General features: G+C 42.7%; 1 protein-coding gene and 1 non-coding gene across 2 annotated transcripts in view; both read right to left on the bottom strand.

Annotated features, from left to right (window-relative positions):
* The window catches only part of LOC146206921 (uncharacterized), a 168,662-nt gene that overhangs the window by 68,133 nt on the left and 77,186 nt on the right, over window positions 1-23,343 (bottom strand). The gene's annotated exons all lie outside the window — the stretch shown is intronic.
* Window positions 8,612-8,684, bottom strand: TRNAS-UGA (transfer RNA serine (anticodon UGA)). The gene has a single exon. It is a non-coding gene; the product is annotated as a tRNA-Ser (tRNA).

Raw genomic sequence — 23,343 nt, 5'->3', positions numbered from 1 at the left:
ACAGCAACTATTAGTGCTAATTTGAATTTAGCTCCACATGCGGTGCAGCGACGCCTGTCATACACGCATTGGAGGTCTCAACACTCTAGGCAGTGTTGAGCGAACTACAGCCCGATTGGCGTACATTATGAACATCGAAGGAAACAAAGAGAATGATACGGAACATGTTCTGTCGTCATCAAAATCAAATACGTCTTGCTATATACTGAGATATACAACACAGCAACTATTGTGCTAATCTGAATTTAGCTTCACATGCGGTGCAGCGACGCCTGTCATACACGCATTGGAGGTCTAAACACTCTAGGCAGTGTTGAGCGAACTACAGCCCGATTGGTGTACGTCATGAACAGAGAAGGAAACGAAGAAAATGATACGGAACATGTTCTGTCCTCATCAAAATCAAATAAGTATTTCTGTATACTGAGATATACACAGCAACTATTAGTGCTAATTTGAATTTAGCTCCACATGCGGTGCAGCGACGCCTGTCATACACGCTATGGAGGTCTCAACACTCTAGGCAGTGTTGAGCGAACTACAGCCCGATTGGTGGACATTATGAACAATGAAGGAAACGAAGAAAATGATACGGAACATGTTCTGTCGTCATCAAAATCAAATATGTCTTGCTATATACTGAGATATACAACACAGCAACTATTGTGCTAATCTGAATTTAGCTTCACATGCGGTGCAGCGACGACTGTCATACACGAATTGAGGTCTAAACACTCTAGGCAGTGTTCAGCGAACTACAGCCCGATTGGTGCACATTATGAACAGCGAAGGAAACGAAGAAAATGATTCGGAACATGTTCTGTCCTCATCAAAATCAAATAAGTCTTGCTATATACTGAGATATACAGCATAGCAACTATTAGTTCTAATTTGCATTTAGCTTCACATGCGATGCAGCGACGCCTGTCATACACGAATTGGAGGTCTAAAAACTCTAGGCAGTGTTTAGCGAACTACAGCCCGATTGGTGCACATTATGAACAGCGAAGGAAATGAAGAAAATGATTCGGAACATGTTCTGTCCTCATCAAAATCAAATAAGTCTTGCTATATACTGAGATATACAGCTCAGATACTATTGTGCTAATCTGAATTTAGCTTCACATGCGGTGCAGCGACGCCTGTCATACACGAATTGGAGGTCTGAACAACCTAGGCAGTGTTCAGCGAACTACAGCCCGATTGGTGTACATTATGAACAGCGAAGGAAACGAAGTAAATGATACGGAACATGTTCTGTCCTCATCAAAATCAAATAAGTCTTGCTATATACTGAGATATACAGCATAGCAACTATTAGTTCTAATTTGCATTTAGCTTCACATGCGGTGCAGCGACGCCTGTCATACACGAATTGGAGGTCTAAAAACTCTAGGCAGTGTTTAGCGAACTACAGCCCGATTGGTGCACATTATGAACAGCGAAGGAAGCGAAGAAAATGATTCGGAACATGTTCTGTCCTCATCAAAATCAAATAAGTCTTGCTATATACTGAGATATACAGCTCAGATACTATTGTGCTAATCTGAATTTAGCTTCACATGCGGCGCAGCGACGCCTGTCATACACGAATTGGAGGTCTAAACACCCTAGGCAGTGTTCAGCGAACTACAGCCCGATTGGCGTACATTATGAACAGCGAAGGAAACAAAGAAAATGATACGGAACATGTTCTGTCGTCATCAAAATCAAATACGTCTTGCTATATACTGAGATATACAACACAGCACACTATTGTGCTAATCTGAATTTAGCTTCACATGCGGTGCAGCGACGCCTGTCATACACGCATTGGAGGTCTAAACACTCTAGGCAGTGTTGAGCGAACTACAGCCCGATTGGTGTACGTCATGAACAGAGAAAGAAACGAACAAAATGATACGGAACATGTTCTGTCCTCATCAAAATCAAATAAGTCTTTCTGTATACTGAGATATACACAGCAACTATTAGTGCTAATTTGAATTTAGCTCCACATGCGGTGCAGCGACGCCTGTCATACACGCATTGGAGGTCTCAACACTCTAGGCAGTGTTGAGCGAACTACAGCCCGATTGGTGTACGTCATGAACAGAGAAGGAAACGAAGAAAATGATACGGAACATGTTCTGTCCTCATCAAAATCAAATAAGTCTTTCTGTATACTGAGATATACAAAGCAACTATTAGTGCTAATTTGAATTTAGCTCCACATGCGGTGCAGCGACGCCTGTCATACACGCATTGAAGGTCTCAACACTCTAGGCAGTGTTGAGCGAACTACAGCCCGATTGGTGTACGTCATGAACAGAGAAGGAAACGAAGAAAATGATACGGAACATGTTCTGCCCTCATCAAAATCAAATAAGTCTTTCTGTATACTGAGATATACACAGCAACTATTAGTGCTAATTTGAATTTAGCTCCACATGCGGTGCAGCGACGCCTGTCATACACGCATTGGAGGTCTCAACACTCTAGGCAGTGTTGAGCGAACTACAGCCCGATTGGTGTACGTCATGAACAGAGAAGGAAACGAAGAAAATGATACGGAACATGTTCTGTCCTCATCAAAATCAAATAAGTCTTTCTGTATACTGAGATATACACAGCAACTATTAGTGCTAATTTGAATTTAGCTCCACATGCGGTGCAGCGACGCCTGTCATACACGCATTGGAGGTCTCAACACTCTAGGCAGTGTTGAGCGAACTACAGCCCGATTGGTGTACGTCATGAACAGAGAAGGAAACGAAGAAAATGATACGGAACATGTTCTGTCCTCATCAAAATCAAATAAGTCTTTCTGTATACTGAGATATACACAGCAACTATTAGTGCTAATTTGAATTTAGCTCCACATGCGGTGCAGCGACGCCTGTCATACACGCATTGGAGGTCTCAACACTCTAGGCAGTGTTGAGCGAACTACAGCCCGATTGGCGTACATTATGAACATCGAAGGAAACAAAGAGAATGATACGGAACATGTTCTGTCGTCATCAAAATCAAATACGTCTTGCTATATACTGAGATATACAACACAGCAACTATTGTGCTAATCTGAATTTAGCTTCACATGCGGTGCAGCGACGCCTGTCATACACGCATTGGAGGTCTAAACACTCTAGGCAGTGTTGAGCGAACTACAGCCCGATTGGTGTACGTCATGAACAGAGAAGGAAACGAAGAAAATGATACGGAACATGTTCTGTCCTCATCAAAATCAAATAAGTATTTCTGTATACTGAGATATACACAGCAACTATTAGTGCTAATTTGAATTTAGCTCCACATGCGGTGCAGCGACGCCTGTCATACACGCTATGGAGGTCTCAACACTCTAGGCAGTGTTGAGCGAACTACAGCCCGATTGGTGGACATTATGAACAATGAAGGAAACGAAGAAAATGATACGGAACATGTTCTGTCGTCATCAAAATCAAATATGTCTTGCTATATACTGAGATATACAACACAGCAACTATTGTGCTAATCTGAATTTAGCTTCACATGCGGTGCAGCGACGACTGTCATACACGAATTGAGGTCTAAACACTCTAGGCAGTGTTCAGCGAACTACAGCCCGATTGGTGTACATTATGAACAGCGAAGGAAACAAAGAAAATGATACGGAATATGTTCTGTCGTCATCAAAATCAAATAAGTCTTGCTATATACTTAGATATACAACACAGCAAGTATTAGTGCTAATCTGTATTTAGCTTCACATGCGATGCAGCGAAGCCTGTCATACACGAATTTGTGGTCTAAACACTTTAGGCAGTGTTCAGTGAACTACAGCCCGATTGGTGTACATTATAAACAGCGAAGGAAACGAAGAAAATGATACGGAACATGTTCTGTCGTCATCAAAATCAAATAAGTCTTGCTATATACTGAGATATACACAGCAACTATTAGTGCTAATTTGAATTTAGCTTCAATTGCGGTGCAGCGACGCCTGTCATACACGAATTGGAGGTCTAAACACTCTAGGTAGTGTTGAGCGAAGTACAGCCCGATTGGTGGACATTATGAACAGCGAAGGAAACGAAGAAAATAATACGGAATATGTTCTGTCCTAATCAAAATCAAATACGTCTTGCTATATACTGAGATATACAGCACAGCTACTATTGTGCTAATCTGAATTTAGCTTCACATGCGGTGCAGCGACGCCTGTCATACACGAATTGGAGGTCTAAACACTTTAGGCAGTGTTCAGCGAACTACAGCCCGATTGGTGTACATTATGAACAGCGAAGTTAACGAAGAAAATGATACGGAACATGTTCTGTCCTAATCAAAATCAAATGAGTCTTGCTATATACTGAGATATACAGCACAGCTACTACTGTGCTAATCTGAATTTAGCTTCACATGCGGTGCAGCGACGCCTGTCATACACGAATTGGAGGTCTAAACACCCTAGGCAGTGTTCAGCGAACTACAGCCCGATTGGGGCACATTATGAACAGCGAAGGAAACGAAGAAAATGATTCGGAACATCTTCTGTCCTGATCAAAATCAAATAAGTCTTGCTATATACTGAGATATGGAGCACAGCAACTATTGTGCTAATCTGAATTTAGCTTCACATGCGGTGCAGCGACGCCTGTCATACACGCATTGGAGGTCTAAACGCTCTAGGCAGTGTTGAGCGGACTACAGCCCGATTGGTGTACATCATGAACAGCGAAGGAAACGAAGAAAATGATACGGAACATGTTCTGTCCTCATCAAAATCAAATAAGTCTTTCTGTATACTGAGATATATACAGCAACTATTAATGCTAATCTGAATTTAGCTTCACATGCTGTGCAGCTGCGCCTGTCATACACGAATTGGAGGTCTAAACACTCTTGGCAGTGTTCAGCGAACTACAGCCCGATTGGTGTACATTATGAACAGCGAATGAAACAAAGAAAATGATACAGAACATGTTCTGTCGTCATCAAAATCAAATAAGTCTTTCTGTATACTGAGATATACACAGCAACTATTAGTGCTAATTTGAATTTAGCTCCACATGCGGTGCAGCGACGCCTGTCATACACGCTATGGAGGTCTCAACACTCTAGGCAGTCTTGAGCGAACTACAGCCCGATTGGTGGACATTATGAACAATGAAGGAAACGAAGAAAATGATACGGAACATGTTCTGTCGTCATCAAAATCAAATACGTCTTGCTATATACTGAGATATACAACACAGCAACTATTGTGCTAATCTGAATTTAGCTTCACATGCGGTGCAGCGACGACTGTCATACACGAATTGAGGTCTAAACACTCTAGGCAGTGTTCAGCGAACTACAGCCCGATTGGTGTACATTATGAACAGCGAAGGAAACAAAGAAAATGATACGGAACATGTTCTGTCGTCATCAAAATCAAATAAGTCTTGCTATATACTGAGATATACACAGCAACTATTAGTGCTAATTTGAATTTAGCTTCAATTGCGGTGCAGCGACGCCTGTCATACACGAATTGGAGGTCTAAACACTCTAGGTAGTGTTGAGCGAAGTACAGCCCGATTGGTGGACATTATGAACAGCGAAGGAAACGAAGAAAATAATACGGAATATGTTCTGTCCTAATCAAAATCAAATACGTCTTGCTATATACTGAGATATACAGCACAGCTACTATTGTGCTAATCTGAATTTAGCTTCACATGCGGTGCAGCGACGCCTGTCATACACGAATTGGAGGTCTAAACACTTTAGGCAGTGTTCAGCGAACTACAGCCCGATTGGTGTACATTATGAACAGCGAAGTTAACGAAGAAAATGATACGGAACATGTTCTGTCCTAATCAAAATCAAATGAGTCTTGCTATATACTGAGATATACAGCACAGCTACTACTGTGCTAATCTGAATTTAGCTTCACATGCGGTGCAGCGACGCCTGTCATACACGAATTGGAGGTCTAAACACCCTAGGCAGTGTTCAGCGAACTACAGCCCGATTGGGGCACATTATGAACAGCGAAGGAAACGAAGAAAATGATTCGGAACATCTTCTGTCCTGATCAAAATCAAATAAGTCTTGCTATATACTGAGATATGGAGCACAGCAACTATTGTGCTAATCTGAATTTAGCTTCACATGCGGTGCAGCGACGCCTGTCATACACGCATTGGAGGTCTAAACGCTCTAGGCAGTGTTGAGCGGACTACAGCCCGATTGGTGTACATCATGAACAGCGAAGGAAACGAAGAAAATGATACGGAACATGTTCTGTCCTCATCAAAATCAAATAAGTCTTTCTGTATACTGAGATATATACAGCAACTATTAATGCTAATCTGAATTTAGCTTCACATGCTGTGCAGCTGCGCCTGTCATACACGAATTGGAGGTCTAAACACTCTTGGCAGTGTTCAGCGAACTACAGCCCGATTGGTGTACATTATGAACAGCGAATGAAACAAAGAAAATGATACAGAACATGTTCTGTCGTCATCAAAATCAAATAAGTCTTTCTGTATACTGAGATATACACAGCAACTATTAGTGCTAATTTGAATTTAGCTCCACATGCGGTGCAGCGACGCCTGTCATACACGCTATGGAGGTCTCAACACTCTAGGCAGTCTTGAGCGAACTACAGCCCGATTGGTGGACATTATGAACAATGAAGGAAACGAAGAAAATGATACGGAACATGTTCTGTCGTCATCAAAATCAAATACGTCTTGCTATATACTGAGATATACAACACAGCAACTATTGTGCTAATCTGAATTTAGCTTCACATGCGGTGCAGCGACGACTGTCATACACGAATTGAGGTCTAAACACTCTAGGCAGTGTTCAGCGAACTACAGCCCGATTGGTGTACATTATGAACAGCGAAGGAAACAAAGAAAATGATACGGAACATGTTCTGTCGTCATCAAAATCAAATAAGTCTTGCTATATACTGAGATATACACAGCAACTATTAGTGCTAATTTGAATTTAGCTTCAATTGCGGTGCAGCGACGCCTGTCATACACGAATTGGAGGTCTAAACACTTTAGGCAGTGTTCAGCGAACTACAGCCCGATTGGTGTACATTATGAACAGCGAAGTTAACGAAGAAAATGATACGGAACATGTTCTGTCCTAATCAAAATCAAATGAGTCTTGCTATATACTGAGATATACAGCACAGCTACTACTGTGCTAATCTGAATTTAGCTTCACATGCGGTGCAGCGACGCCTGTCATACACGAATTGGAGGTCTAAACACCCTAGGCAGTGTTCAGCGAACTACAGCCCGATTGGGGCACATTATGAACAGCGAAGGAAACGAAGAAAATGATTCGGAACATCTTCTGTCCTGATCAAAATCAAATAAGTCTTGCTATATACTGAGATATGGAGCACAGCAACTATTGTGCTAATCTGAATTTAGCTTCACATGCGGTGCAGCGACGCCTGTCATACACGCATTGGAGGTCTAAACGCTCTAGGCAGTGTTGAGCGGACTACAGCCCGATTGGTGTACATCATGAACAGCGAAGGAAACGAAGAAAATGATACGGAACATGTTCTGTCCTCATCAAAATCAAATAAGTCTTTCTGTATACTGAGATATATACAGCAACTATTAATGCTAATCTGAATTTAGCTTCACATGCTGTGCAGCGACGCCTGTCATACACGAATTGGAGGTCTAAACACTCTTGGCAGTGTTCAGCGAACTACAGCCCGATTGGTGTACATTATGAACAGCGAATGAAACAAAGAAAATGATACAGAACATGTTCTGTCGTCATCAAAATCAAATAAGTCTTGCTATATACTTAGATATACAACACAGCAACTATTAGTGCTAATCTGTATTTAGCTTCACATGCGATGCAGCGAAGCCTGTCATACACGAATTTGTGGTCTAAACACTTTAGGCAGTGTTCAGCGAACTACAGCCCGATTGGTGTACATTATGAACAGCGAAGGAAACGAAGAAAATGATACGGAACATGTTCTGTCGTCATCAAAATCAAATACGTCTTGCTATATACTGAGATATACAACACAGCACTACTGTGCTAATCTGAATTTAGCTTCACATGCGGTGCAGCGACGCCTGTCTTACACGCATTGGAGGTCTAAACACTCTAGGCAGTGTTGAGCGAACTACAGCCCGATTGGTGTACATCATGAACAGAGAAGGAAACGAAGAAAATGATACGGAACATGTTCTGTCCTCATCAAAATCAAATCAGTCTTTCTGTATACTGAGATATACACAGCAACTATTAGTGCTCATTTGAATTTAGCTTCACATGCGGTGCTGCGACGTATTTATACATGAATTGGAGGTCTAAACACTCTAGGCAGTGTTGAGCGAACTACAGCCCGATTGGTGGACATTATGAACAGCGAAGGAAATGAAGAAAATAATACGGAACATGTTCTGTCCTCATCAAAATCAAATAAGTCTTGCTATATACTGAAGGAAAGAAGCCAACAGTCGCCGAGGCCAAGGAAAGCGTTGGGGGTGGTACTGTCTTTTTTTTTATTGTTTACTTGGATAAGCACGGAAATTAGTAATGTAATCAGTTTAGGGGAAAGATAATTAAACACAAAGTAGAAGAAAAAACAACGTGCCCATGGTGGGAACCGAACCCACGACCTCCGAATATCACGTCCGGTGCTCTTCCAACTGAGCTACATCGGCCGCTGTCCCCCCTGCTACTTGCTTGGGTATTTGTGTTGTCTGTATACGAACCTTGAGAGTGTTCACCAGCGCCACCCTCAGCCATACCGGCGGACGTGGAACGTCCTTTGTTACCGCCAGCGTCACGTAGAACGTGATCAAGAGCGAGGGCGAAAGCTGTGCAAGAACCCTCTTACGCTACCTATGGCTTCAAGACTGCCAGAACCGAGACCCCCGTAAGCTACAAGCAGATCAATTAAGGGGAAATGAGGGTACTCGTTATAATACATGAAGGAAAGAAGCCAACAGTCGGCGAGGCCAAGGAAAGCGTTGGGGATGGTACTGTCTTTTTTTTTTATTGTTTACTTGGATAAGCACGGAAATTAGTAATGTAATCTGTTTAGGGGAAAGATAATTAAACACAAAGTAGAAGAAAAAACAACGTGCCGATGGTGGGAACCGAACCCACGACCTCCGAATATCGCGTCCGGTGCTCTTCCAACTGAGCTACATCGGCCGCTGTCCCCCCTGCTACTTGCTTGGGTATTTATGTTGTCTGTATACGAACCTTGAGAGTGTTCACCAGCGCCACCCTCAGCCATAGCGGCGGAGGTGGAACGTCCTTTGTTACCGCCAGCGTCACGTAGAACGTGATCAAGAGCGAGGGCGAAAGCTGTGCAAGAACCCTCTTACGCTACCTATGGCTTCAAGACTGCCAGAACCGAGACCCCCGTAAGCTACAAGCAGATCAATTAAGGGGAAATGAGGGTACTCGTTATAATACATGAAGGAAAGAAGCCAACAGTCGGCGAGCCCAAGGAAAGCGTTGGGGATGGTACTGTCTTTTTTTTTATTGTTTAATTGGATAAGCACGGAAATTAGTAATGTAATCTGTTTAGGGGAAAGATAATTAAACACAAAGTAGAAGAAAAAACAACGTGCCGATGGTGGGAACCGAACCCACGACCTCCGAATATCGCGTCCGGTTCGTATACAGACAACATTAATACCCAAGCAAGAAGCAGGGGGGACAGCGGCCGATGTAGCTCAGATGGAAGTGCACCGGACGCGATATTCGGAGGTCGTGGGTTCGGTTCCACCATCGGCACGTTGTTTTTTCTTCTACTTTGTGTTTAATTATCTTTCCCCTAAACAGATTACATTAGTAATTTCCGTGCTTATCCAAGTAAACAATAAAAAAAGACAGTACCATCCCCAACGCTTTCCTTGGCCTCGCCGACTGTTGGCTTCTTTCCTTCATGTATTATAACGAGTACCCTCATTTCCCCTTAATTGATCTGCTTGTAGCTTACGGGGTTCTCGGTTCTGGCAGTCTTGAAGCCATAGGTAGCGTAAGAGGGTTCTTGCACAGCTTTCGCCCTCGCTCTTGATCACGTTCTACGTGACGCTGGCGGTAACAAAGGACGTTCCACGTCCGCCGCTATGGCTCTGGGTGGCGCTGGTGAACACTCTCAAGGTTCGTATACAGACAACATAAATACCCAAGCAAGTAGCAGGGGGGACAGCGGCCGATGTAGCTCAGTTGGAAGAGCACCGGACGCGATATTCGGAGGTCGTGGGTTCGGTTCCCACCATCGGCACGTTGTTTTTTCTTCTACTTTGTGTTTAATTATCTTTCCCCTAAACAGATTACATTACTAATTTCCGTGCTTATCCAAGTAAACAACAAATAAAAGACAGTACCATCCCCAACGCTTTCCTTGGCCTCGCCGACTGTTGGCTTCTTTCCTTCATGTATTATAACGAGTACCCTCATTTCCCCTTAATTGATCTGCTTGTAGCTTACGGGGGTCTCGGTTCTGGCAGTCTTGAAGCCATAGGTAGCGTAAGAGGGTTCTTGCACAGCTTTCGCCCTCGCTCTTGATCACGTTCTACGTGACGCTGGCGGTAACAAAGGACGTTCCACATCCGCCGCGATGGCTGACGGTGGCGCTGGTGAACACTCTCAAGGTTCGTATACAGACAACATAAATACCCAAGTAAGTAGCAGGGGGGACAGCGGCCGATGTAGCTCAGTTGGAAGAGCACCGGACGCGATATGCGGAGGTCGTGGGTTCGGTTCCCACCATCGGCACGTTGTTTTTTTCTTCTACTTTGTGTTTAATTATCTTTCCCCTAAACAGATCACATTACTAATTTCCGTGCTCATCCAAGTAAACAATAAAAAAAAAAGACAGTACCATCCCCAACGCTTTCCTTGGCCTCGCCGACTGTTGGCTTCTTTCCTTCATGTATTATAACGAGTACCCTCATTTCCCCTTAATTGATCTGCTTGTAGCTTACGGGGTTCTCGGTTCTGGCAGTCTTGAAGCCATAGGTAGCGTAAGAGGGTTCTTGCACAGCTTTCGCCCTCGCTCTTGATCACGTTCTACGTGACGCTGGCGGTAACAAAGGACGTTCCACGTCCGCCGCTATGGCTCTGGGTGGCGCTGGTGAACACTCTCAAGGTTCGTATACAGACAACATAAATACCCAAGCAAGTAGCAGGGGGGACAGCGGCCGATGTAGCTCAGTTGGAAGAGCACCGGACGCGATATTCGGAGGTCGTGGGTTCGGTTCCCACCATCGGCACGTTGTTTTTTCTTCTACTTTGTGTTTAATTATCTTTCCCCTAAACAGATTACATTACTAATTTCCGTGCTTATCCAAGTAAACAACAAATAAAAGACAGTACCATCCCCAACGCTTTCCTTGGCCTCGCCGACTGTTGGCTTCTTTCCTTCATGTATTATAACGAGTACCCTCATTTCCCCTTAATTGATCTGCTTGTAGCTTACGGGGGTCTCGGTTCTGGCAGTCTTGAAGCCATAGGTAGCGTAAGAGGGTTCTTGCACAGCTTCCGCCCTCGCTCTTGATCACGTTCTACGTGACGCTGGCGGTAACAAAGGACGTTCCGCGTCCGCCGCTATGGCTGAGGGTGGCGCTGGTGAACACTCTCAAGGTTCGTATACAGACAACATAAATACCCAAGCAAGTAGCAGGGGGGACAGCGGCCGATGTAGCTCAGTTGGAAGAGCACCGGACGCGATATTCGGAGGTCGTGGGTTCGGTTCCCACCATCGGCACGTTGTTTTTTCTTCTACTTTGTGTTTAATTATCTTTCCCCTAAACAGATTACATTACTAATTTCCGTGCTTATCCAAGTAAACAATAAAAAAAAAGACAGTACCATCCCCAACGCTTTCCTTGGCCTCGCCGACTGTTGGCTTCTTTCTTTCATGTATTATAACGAGTACCCTCATTTCCCCTTAATTGATCTGCTTGTTGCTATATACTGAGATATACAGCACAGCTACTATTGTGTTATTCATAATTTAGCTTCACATGCGGTGCAGCAACGCCTGTCATACACGAATTGGAGGTCTAAAAACTCTAGGCAGTGTTCAGCGAACTACAGCCCGATTGGCGCACATTATGAACAGCGAAAAAAACGATGAAAATGATTCGGAACATGTTCTGTCCTCATCAAAATCAAATAAGTCTTGCTATATGCTGAGATATACAGCACAGCAACTATTGTGCTAATCTGATTTTAGCTTCACATGCGGTGCAGCGACGCCTGTCATACACGAATTAGAGGTCTAAACATCTAGGCAGTGTTCAGCGAACTACGGCCCGATTGGTGTACATTATGAACAGCGAAGTTAACGAAGAAAATGATACGAAACATGTTTTGTCCTCATCAAAATCAAATATTTCTTCCTATATACTGAGATATACAGCATAGCAACTATTGTGCGAATCTGTATTTAGCTTCACATGCGATGCAGCGATGCCTGTCATACACGAATTGGAGGTCTAAACACTCTAGGCAGTGTTGAGCGAACTACAGCCCGATTGGTGGACATTTTGAACAGCGAAGGAAACGAAGAAAATGATACGGAACATGTTCTGTCCTCATAAAAATCAAATACGTATTGCTATATACTGAGATATACAGCACAGCAACTATTGTGTTATTCTTAATTTAGCTTCACATGCGGTTCAGCGACGCCTGTCATACACGAATTGGAGGTCTAAACACTCTAGGCAGTGTTCAGCGAACTACAGCCCGATTGGTGTACATTATGAACAGCGAAGTTAACGAAGAAAATGATACGAAACATGTTTTGTCCTCATCAAAATCAAATATTTCTTGCTATATACTGAGATATACAGCATAGCAACTATTGTGCTAATCTGTATTTAGCTTCACATGCGATGCAGCGACGCCTGTCATACACGAATTGAAGGTCTAAACTCTCTAGACAGTGTTCAGCGAACTACCGCCCGATTGGTGTACATGATGAACAGCGAAAGAAACGAAGAAAATGATACGGAACATGTTCTGTCCTCATCAAAATCAAATACGTCTTGCTATATACTGATATATACAGCAAAGCAACTATTAGTGCTAATTTGCATTTAGCTTCGCATGCGATGCAGCGATGCCTGTCATACTAGAATTGGAGGTCTAAACACTCTAGGCAGTGTTGAGCGAACTACAGCCCGATTGGTGGACATTTTGAACAGCGCAGGAAACGAAGAAAATGATACGGAACATGTTCTGTCCTCATCAAAATCAAATAAGTCTTGCTATATACTGAGATATACAGCATAGCAACTATTAGTTCTAATTTGCATTTAGCTTCACATGCGGTGCAGCGACGCCTGTCATACACGAATTGGAGGTCCAAACACTCTAGGCAGTGTTGAGCGTACTACAGCCCGATTGGTGCACATTATGAACAGCGAAGGAAACGAAGAAAATGATTCGAAACATGTTCTGTCCTCATCAAAATCAAATGAGTCTTGCTATATACTGAGATATACAGCACAGCAACTATTGTGCTAATCTGATTTTAGCTTCACATGCGGTGCAGCGACGCCTGTCATACACGAATTGGAGGTCTAAAAACTCTAGGCAGTGTTCAGCGAACTACAGCCCGATTGGTGGACATTATGAACAGCGAAGGAAACGAAGAAAATGATACGGAATATGTTCTGTCCTAATGAAAATCAAATACGTCTTGCAATATACTGAGATATAGAGCACAGCAACTATTGTGTTATTTTTAATTTAGCTTCACATGCGGTGCAGCGAGGCCTGTCATACAAGAATTGGAGGTCCAAACACCCTAGGCAGTGTTCAGCGAACTACAGCCCGATTGGTGGACATTATGAACAGCGAAGGAAACGAAGAAAATGATTCGGAACATGTTCTGTCCTCATCAAAATCAATTATTTCTTGCTATATACTGAGATATACAGCACAGCAACTAATGTGCTAATCTAATTTTAGCCTCGCATGCGGTGCAGCGACGCCTGTCATACACGAATTGGAGGTCTAAAAACTCTAGGCAGTGTTCAGCGAACTACAGCCCGATTGGTGCACATTATGAACAGCGAAGGAAACGATGAAAATGATTCGGAACATGTTCTGTCCTCATCAAAATCAAATAAGTCTTGCTATATACTGAGATATACAGCACAGCAACTATTGTGCTAATCTGATTTTAGCTTCACATGCGGTGCAGCGACGCCTGTCATACACGAATTGGAGGTCTAAAAACTCTAGGCAGTGTTCAGCGAACTACAGCCCGATTGGTGCACATTATGAACAACGAAGGAAACGAAGAAAATGATACGGAATATGTTCTGTCCTAATGAAAATCAAATACGTCTTGCTATATACTGAGATATAGAGCACAGCAACTATTGTGTTATTTTCAATTTAGCTTCACATGCGGTGCAGCGACGCCTGTCATACACGAATTGAGGTCTAAAAACTCTAGGCAGTGTTCAGCGAACTACAGCCCGATTGGTGCACATTATGAACAGCGAAGGAAACGAAGAAAATTATTCGGAACATGTTCTGTCCTCATCAAAATCAAATAAGTCTTGCTATATACTGAGATATACAGCACGGCAACTATTGTGCTAATCTGATTTTAGCTTCACATGCGGTGCAGCGACGCCTGTCATACACGAATTGGAGGTCTAAAAACTCTAGGCAGTGTTCAGCGAACTACAGCCCGATTGGTGCACATTATGAACAGCGAAGGAAACGAAGAAAATTATTCGGAACATGTTCTGTCCTCATCAAAATCAAATAAGTCTTGCTATATACTGAGATATACAGCACAGCAACTATTGTGCTAATCTGATTTTAGCTTCACATGCGGTGCAGCGACGCCTGTCATACACGAATTGGAGGTCTAAAAACTCTAGGCAGTGTTCAGCGAACTACAGCCCGATTGGTGGACATTATGAACTGCGAAGGAAACGAAGAAAATGATACGGAACATGTTCTGTCCTCATCAAAATCAAATAAGTCTTGCCATATACTGAGATATACAGCAGAGCAACTATTGTGCTAATCTGATTTTAGCTTCACGTGCGGTGCAGCGACGCCTGTCATACACGAATTGGAGGTCTAAAAACTCTAGGCAGTGTTCAGCGAACTACAGCCCGATTGGTGCACATTATGAACAGCGAAGGAAACGAAGAAAATGATTCGGAACATGTTCTGTCCTCATCAAAATCAAATACGTCTTGCTATATACTGAGATATACAGCACAGCAACTATTGTGCTAATCTGATTTTAGCTTCACATGCGGTGCAGCGACGCCTGTCATACACGAATTGGAGGTCTAAAAACTCTAGGCAGTGTTCAGCGAACTACAGTCCGATTGGTGCACATTATGAACAGCGAAGGAAACGAAGAAAATGATTCGGGACATGTTCTGTCCTCATCAAAATCAAATAAGTCTTGCTATATACTGAGATATACAGCACAGCAACTACTGTGCTAATCTGATTTTAGCTTCACATGCGGTGCAGCGACGCCTGTCATATACGAATTGGAGGTCTAAACACCCTAGGCAGTGTTCAGCGAACTACAGCCCGATTGGTGTACATTATGAACAGCGAAGGAAACGAAGAAAATTATTCGGAACATGTTCTGTCCTCATCCAAATCAAATAAGTCTTGCTATATACTGAGATATACAGCACAGCAACTATTATATGCTAATCTGTATTTAGCTTCACATGCGATGCAGCGAAGCCTGTCATACACGAATTTGTGGTCTAAACACTTTAGGCAGTGTTCAGCGAACTACAGCCCGATTGGTGTACATTATGAACAGCGAAGGAAACGAAGAAAATGATACGGAACATGTTCTGTCGTCATCAAAATCAAATACGTCTTGCTATATACTGAGATATACAACACAGCAACTATTGTGCTAATCTGAATTTAGCTTCACATGCGGTGCAGCGACGCCTGTCATACACGCATTGGAGGTCTAAACACTCTAGGCAGTGTTGAGCGAACTACAGCCCGATTGGTGGACATTATGAACAGCGAAGGAAACGAAGCAAATTATACGAAACATGTTCTGTCCTAATCAAAATCAAATGAGTCTTGCTATATACTGAGATATACAGCACAGCTACTACTGTGCTAATCTGAATTTAGCTTCACATGCGGTGCAGCGACGCCTGTCATACACGAATTGGAGGTCTAAACACCCTAGGCAGTGTTCAGCGAACTACAGCCCGATTGGGGCACATTATGAACAGCGAAGGAAACGAAGAAAATGATTCGGAACATCTTCTGTCCTGATCAAAATCAAATAAGTCTTGCTATATACTGAGATATGCAGCACAGCAACTATTAGTGCTAATTTGCATTTAGCTTCGCATGCGATGCAGCGATGCCTGTCATACTAGAATTGGAGGTCTAAACACTCTAGGCAGTGTTGAGCGAACTACAGCCCGATTGGTGGACATTTTGAACAGCGAAGGAAACGAAGAAAATGATACGGAACATGTTCTGTCCTCATCAAAATCAAATAAGTCTTGCTATATACTGAGATATACAGCATAGCAACTATTAGTTCTAATTTGCATTTAGCTTCACATGCGGTGCAGCGACGCCTGTCATACACGAATTGGAGGTCCAAACACTCTAGGCAGTGTTGAGCGTACTACAGCCCGATTGGTGCACATTATGAACAGCGAAGGAAACGAAGAAAATGATTCGAAACATGTTCTGTCCTCATCAAAATCAAATGAGTCTTGCTATATACTGAGATATACAGCACAGCAACTATTGTGCTAATCTGATTTTAGCTTCACATGCGGTGCAGCGACGCCTGTCATACACGAATTGGAGGTCTAAAAACTCTAGGCAGTGTTCAGCGAACTACAGCCCGATTGGTGGACATTATGAACAGCGAAGGAAACGAAGAAAATGATACGGAATATGTTCTGTCCTAATGAAAATCAAATACGTCTTGCAATATACTGAGATATAGAGCACAGCAACTATTGTGTTATTTTTAATTTAGCTTCACATGCGGTGCAGCGAGGCCTGTCATACAAGAATTTGAGGTCCAAACACCCTAGGCAGTGTTCAGCGAACTACAGCCCGATTGGTGGACATTATGAAGAGCGAAGGAAACGAAGAAAATGATTCGGAACATGTTCTGTCCTCATCAAAATCAATTAATTCTTGCTATATACTGAGATATACAGCACAGCAACTAATGTGCTAATCTAATTTTAGCTTCGCATGCGGTGCAGCGACGCCTGTCATACACGAATTGGAGGTCTAAAAACTCTAGGCAGTGTTCAGCGAACTACAGCCCGATTGGTGCACATTATGAACAGCGAAGGAAACGATGAAAATGATTCGGAACATGTTCTGTCCTCATCAAAATCAAATAAGTCTTGCTATATACTGAGATATACAGCACAGCAACTATTGTGCTAATCTGATTTTAGCTTCACATGCGGTGCAGCGACGCCTGTCATACACGAATTGGAGGTCTAAAAACTCTAGGCAGTGTTCAGCGAACTACAGCCCGATTGGTGCACATTATGAACAACGAAGGAAACGAAGAAAATGATACGGAATATGTTCTGTCCTAATGAAAATCAAATACGTCTTGCTATATACTGAGATATAGAGCACAGCAACTATTGTGTTATTTTCAATTTAGCTTCACATGCGGTGCAGCGACGCCTGTCATACACGAATTGAGGTCTAAAAACTCTAGGCAGTGTTCAGCGAACTACAGCCCGATTGGTGCACATTATGAACAGCGAAGGAAACGAAGAAAATGATTCGGAACATGTTCTGTCCTCATCAAAATCAAATAAGTCTTGCTATATACTGAGATATACAGCACGGCAACTATTGTGCTAATCTGATTTTAGCTTCACATGCGGTGCAGCGACGCCTGTCATACACGAATTGGAGGTCTAAAAACTCTAGGCAGTGTTCAGCGAACTACAGCCCGATTGGTGCACATTATGAACAGCGAAGGAAACGAAGAAAATTATTCGGAACATGTTCTGTCCTCATCAAAATCAAATAAGTCTTGCTATATACTGAGATATACAGCACGGCAACTATTGTGCTAATCTGATTTTAGCTTCACATGCGGTGCAGCGACGCCTGTCATACACGAATTGGAGGTCTAAAAACTCTAGGCAGTGTTCAGCGAACTACCGCCCGATTGGTGCACATTATGAACAGCGAAGGAAACGAAGAAAATTATTCGGAACATGTTCTGTCCTCATCAAAATCACATAAGTCTTGCTATATACTGAGATATACAGCACAGCAACTATTGTGCTAATCTGATTTTAGCTTCACATGCGGTGCAGCGACGCCTGTCATACACGAATTGGAGGTCTAAAAACTCTAGGCAGTGTTCAGCGAACTACAGCCCGATTGGTGGACATTATGAACTGCGAAGGAAACGAAGAAAATGATACGGAACATGTTCTGTCCTCATCAAAATCAAATAAGTCTTGCCATATACTGAGATATACAGCAGAGCAACTATTGTGCTAATCTGATTTTAGCTTCACGTGCGGTGCAGCGACGCCTGTCATACACGAATTGGAGGTCTAAAAACTCTAGGCAGTGTTCAGCGAACTACAGCCCGATTGGTGCACATTATGAACAGCGAAGGAAACGAAGAAAATGATTCGGGACATGTTCTGTCCTCATCAAAATCAAATAAGTCTTGCTATATACTGAGATATACAGCACAGCAACTATTGTGCTAATCTGATTTTAGCTTCACATGCGGTGCAGCGACGCCTGTCATATACGAATTGGAGGTCTAAACACCCTAGGCAGTGTTCAGCGAACTACAGCCCGATTGGTGTACATTATGAACAGCGAAGGAAACGAAGAAAATTATTCGGAACATGTTCTGTCCTCATCCAAATCAAATAAGTCTTGCTATATACTGAGATATACAGCACAGCAACTATTATATGCTAATCTGTATTTAGCTTCACATGCGATGCAGCGAAGCCTGTCATACACGAATTTGTGGTCTAAACACTTTAGGCAGTGTTCAGCGAACTACAGCCCGATTGGTGTACATTATGAACAGCGAAGGAAACGAAGAAAATGATACGGAACATGTTCTGTCGTCATCAAAATCAAATACGTCTTGCTATATACTGAGATATACAACACAGCAACTATTGTGCTAATCTGAATTTAGCTTCACATGCGGTGCAGCGACGCCTGTCATACACGCATTGGAGGTCTAAACACTCTAGGCAGTGTTGAGCGAACTACAGCCCGATTGGTGGACATTATGAACAGCGAAGGAAACGAAGCAAATTATACGAAACATGTTCTGTCCTAATCAAAATCAAATGAGTCTTGCTATATACTGAGATATACAGCACAGCTACTACTGTGCTAATCTGAATTTAGCTTCACATGCGGTGCAGCGACGCCTGTCATACACGAATTGGAGGTCTAAACACCCTAGGCAGTGTTCAGCGAACTACAGCCCGATTGGGGCACATTATGAACAGCGAAGGAAACGAAGAAAATGATTCGGAACATCTTCTGTCCTGATCAAAATCAAATAAGTCTTGCTATATACTGAGATATGCAGCACAGCAACTATTAGTGCTAATTTGCATTTAGCTTCGCATGCGATGCAGCGATGCCTGTCATACTAGAATTGGAGGTCTAAACACTCTAGGCAGTGTTGAGCGAACTACAGCCCGATTGGTGGACATTTTGAACAGCGAAGGAAACGAAGAAAATGATACGGAACATGTTCTGTCCTCATCAAAATCAAATAAGTCTTGCTATATACTGAGATATACAGCATAGCAACTATTAGTTCTAATTTGCATTTAGCTTCACATGCGGTGCAGCGACGCCTGTCATACACGAATTGGAGGTCCAAACACTCTAGGCAGTGTTGAGCGTACTACAGCCCGATTGGTGCACATTATGAACAGCGAAGGAAACGAAGAAAATGATTCGAAACATGTTCTGTCCTCATCAAAATCAAATGAGTCTTGCTATATACTGAGATATACAGCACAGCAACTATTGTGCTAATCTGATTTTAGCTTCACATGCGGTGCAGCGACGCCTGTCATACACGAATTGGAGGTCTAAAAACTCTAGGCAGTGTTCAGCGAACTACAGCCCGATTGGTGGACATTATGAACAGCGAAGGAAACGAAGAAAATGATACGGAATATGTTCTGTCCTAATGAAAATCAAATACGTCTTGCAATATACTGAGATATAGAGCACAGCAACTATTGTGTTATTTTTAATTTAGCTTCACATGCGGTGCAGCGAGGCCTGTCATACAAGAATTTGAGGTCCAAACACCCTAGGCAGTGTTCAGCGAACTACAGCCCGATTGGTGGACATTATGAACAGCGAAGGAAACGAAGAAAATGATTCGGAACATGTTCTGTCCTCATCAAAATCAATTAATTCTTGCTATATACTGAGATATACAGCACAGCAACTAATGTGCTAATCTAATTTTAGCTTCGCATGCGGTGCAGCGACGCCTGTCATACACGAATTGGAGGTCTAAAAACTCTAGGCAGTGTTCAGCGAACTACAGCCCGATTGGTGCACATTATGAACAGCGAAGGAAACGATGAAAATGATTCGGAACATGTTCTGTCCTCATCAAAATCAAATAAGTCTTGCTATATACTGAGATATACAGCACAGCAACTATTGTGCTAATCTGATTTTAGCTTCACATGCGGTGCAGCGACGCCTGTCATACACGAATTGGAGGTCTAAAAACTCTAGGCAGTGTTCAGCGAACTACAGCCCGATTGGTGCACATTATGAACAACGAAGGAAACGAAGAAAATGATACGGAATATGTTCTGTCCTAATGAAAATCAAATACGTCTTGCTATATACTGAGATATAGAGCACAGCAACTATTGTGTTATTTTCAATTTAGCTTCACATGCGGTGCAGCGACGCCTGTCATACACGAATTGAGGTCTAAAAACTCTAGGCAGTGTTCAGCGAACTACAGCCCGATTGGTGCACATTATGAACAGCGAAGGAAACGAAGAAAATGATTCGGAACATGTTCTGTCCTCATCAAAATCAAATAAGTCTTGCTATATACTGAGATATACAGCACAGCAACTATTATATGCTAATCTGTATTTAGCTTCACATGCGATGCAGCGAAGCCTGTCATACACGAATTTGTGGTCTAAACACTTTAGGCAGTGTTCAGCGAACTACAGCCCGATTGGTGTACATTATGAACAGCGAAGGAAACGAAGAAAATGATACGGAACATGTTCTGTCGTCATCAAAATCAAATACGTCTTGCTATATACTGAGATATACAACACAGCAACTATTGTGCTAATCTGAATTTAGCTTCACATGCGGTGCAGCGACGCCTGTCATACACGCATTGGAGGTCTAAACACTCTAGGCAGTGTTGAGCGAACTACAGCCCGATTGGTGGACATTATGAACAGCGAAGGAAACGAAGCAAATTATACGAAACATGTTCTGTCCTAATCAAAATCAAATGAGTCTTGCTATATACTGAGATATACAGCACAGCTACTACTGTGCTAATCTGAATTTAGCTTCACATGCGGTGCAGCGACGCCTGTCATACACGAATTGGAGGTCTAAACACCCTAGGCAGTGTTCAGCGAACTACAGCCCGATTGGGGCACATTATGAACAGCGAAGGAAACGAAGAAAATGATTCGGAACATCTTCTGTCCTGATCAAAATCAAATAAGTCTTGCTATATACTGAGATATGCAGCACAGCAACTATTAGTGCTAATTTGCATTTAGCTTCGCATGCGATGCAGCGATGCCTGTCATACTAGAATTGGAGGTCTAAACACTCTAGGCAGTGTTGAGCGAACTACAGCCCGATTGGTGGACATTTTGAACAGCGAAGGAAACGAAGAAAATGATACGGAACATGTTCTGTCCTCATCAAAATCAAATAAGTCTTGCTATATACTGAGATATACAGCATAGCAACTATTAGTTCTAATTTGCATTTAGCTTCACATGCGGTGCAGCGACGCCTGTCATACACGAATTGGAGGTCCAAACACTCTAGGCAGTGTTGAGCGTACTACAGCCCGATTGGTGCACATTATGAACAGCGAAGGAAACGAAGAAAATGATTCGAAACATGTTCTGTCCTCATCAAAATCAAATGAGTCTTGCTATATACTGAGATATACAGCACAGCAACTATTGTGCTAATCTGATTTTAGCTTCACATGCGGTGCAGCGACGCCTGTCATACACGAATTGGAGGTCTAAAAACTCTAGGCAGTGTTCAGCGAACTACAGCCCGATTGGTGGACATTATGAACAGCGAAGGAAACGAAGAAAATGATACGGAATATGTTCTGTCCTAATGAAAATCAAATACGTCTTGCAATATACTGAGATATAGAGCACAGCAACTATTGTGTTATTTTTAATTTAGCTTCACATGCGGTGCAGCGAGGCCTGTCATACAAGAATTTGAGGTCCAAACACCCTAGGCAGTGTTCAGCGAACTACAGCCCGATTGGTGGACATTATGAACAGCGAAGGAAACGAAGAAAATGATTCGGAACATGTTCTGTCCTCATCAAAATCAATTAATTCTTGCTATATACTGAGATATACAGCACAGCAACTAATGTGCTAATCTAATTTTAGCTTCGCATGCGGTGCAGCGACGCCTGTCATACACGAATTGGAGGTCTAAAAACTCTAGGCAGTGTTCAGCGAACTACAGCCCGATTGGTGCACATTATGAACAGCGAAGGAAACGATGAAAATGATTCGGAACATGTTCTGTCCTCATCAAAATCAAATAAGTCTTGCTATATACTGAGATATACAGCACAGCAACTATTGTGCTAATCTGATTTTAGCTTCACATGCGGTGCAGCGACGCCTGTCATACACGAATTGGAGGTCTAAAAACTCTAGGCAGTGTTCAGCGAACTACAGCCCGATTGGTGCACATTATGAACAACGAAGGAAACGAAGAAAATGATACGGAATATGTTCTGTCCTAATGAAAATCAAATACGTCTTGCTATATACTGAGATATAGAGCACAGCAACTATTGTGTTATTTTCAATTTAGCTTCACATGCGGTGCAGCGACGCCTGTCATACACGAATTGAGGTCTAAAAACTCTAGGCAGTGTTCAGCGAACTACAGCCCGATTGGTGCACATTATGAACAGCGAAGGAAACGAAGAAAATGATTCGGAACATGTTCTGTCCTCATCAAAATCAAATAAGTCTTGCTATATACTGAGATATACAGCACGGCAACTATTGTGCTAATCTGATT

The sequence above is a fragment of the Amblyomma maculatum genome, chromosome 1 (assembly GCF_055883805.1).
Source record: "Amblyomma maculatum isolate TAMU_Amacu chromosome 1, ASM5588380v1, whole genome shotgun sequence".
Taxonomy (NCBI): domain Eukaryota; kingdom Metazoa; phylum Arthropoda; class Arachnida; order Ixodida; family Ixodidae; genus Amblyomma; species Amblyomma maculatum.
The sequence above is the reverse complement of the archived record's forward strand: the minus strand, read 5'-3'. Positions and strand labels throughout refer to the sequence as shown.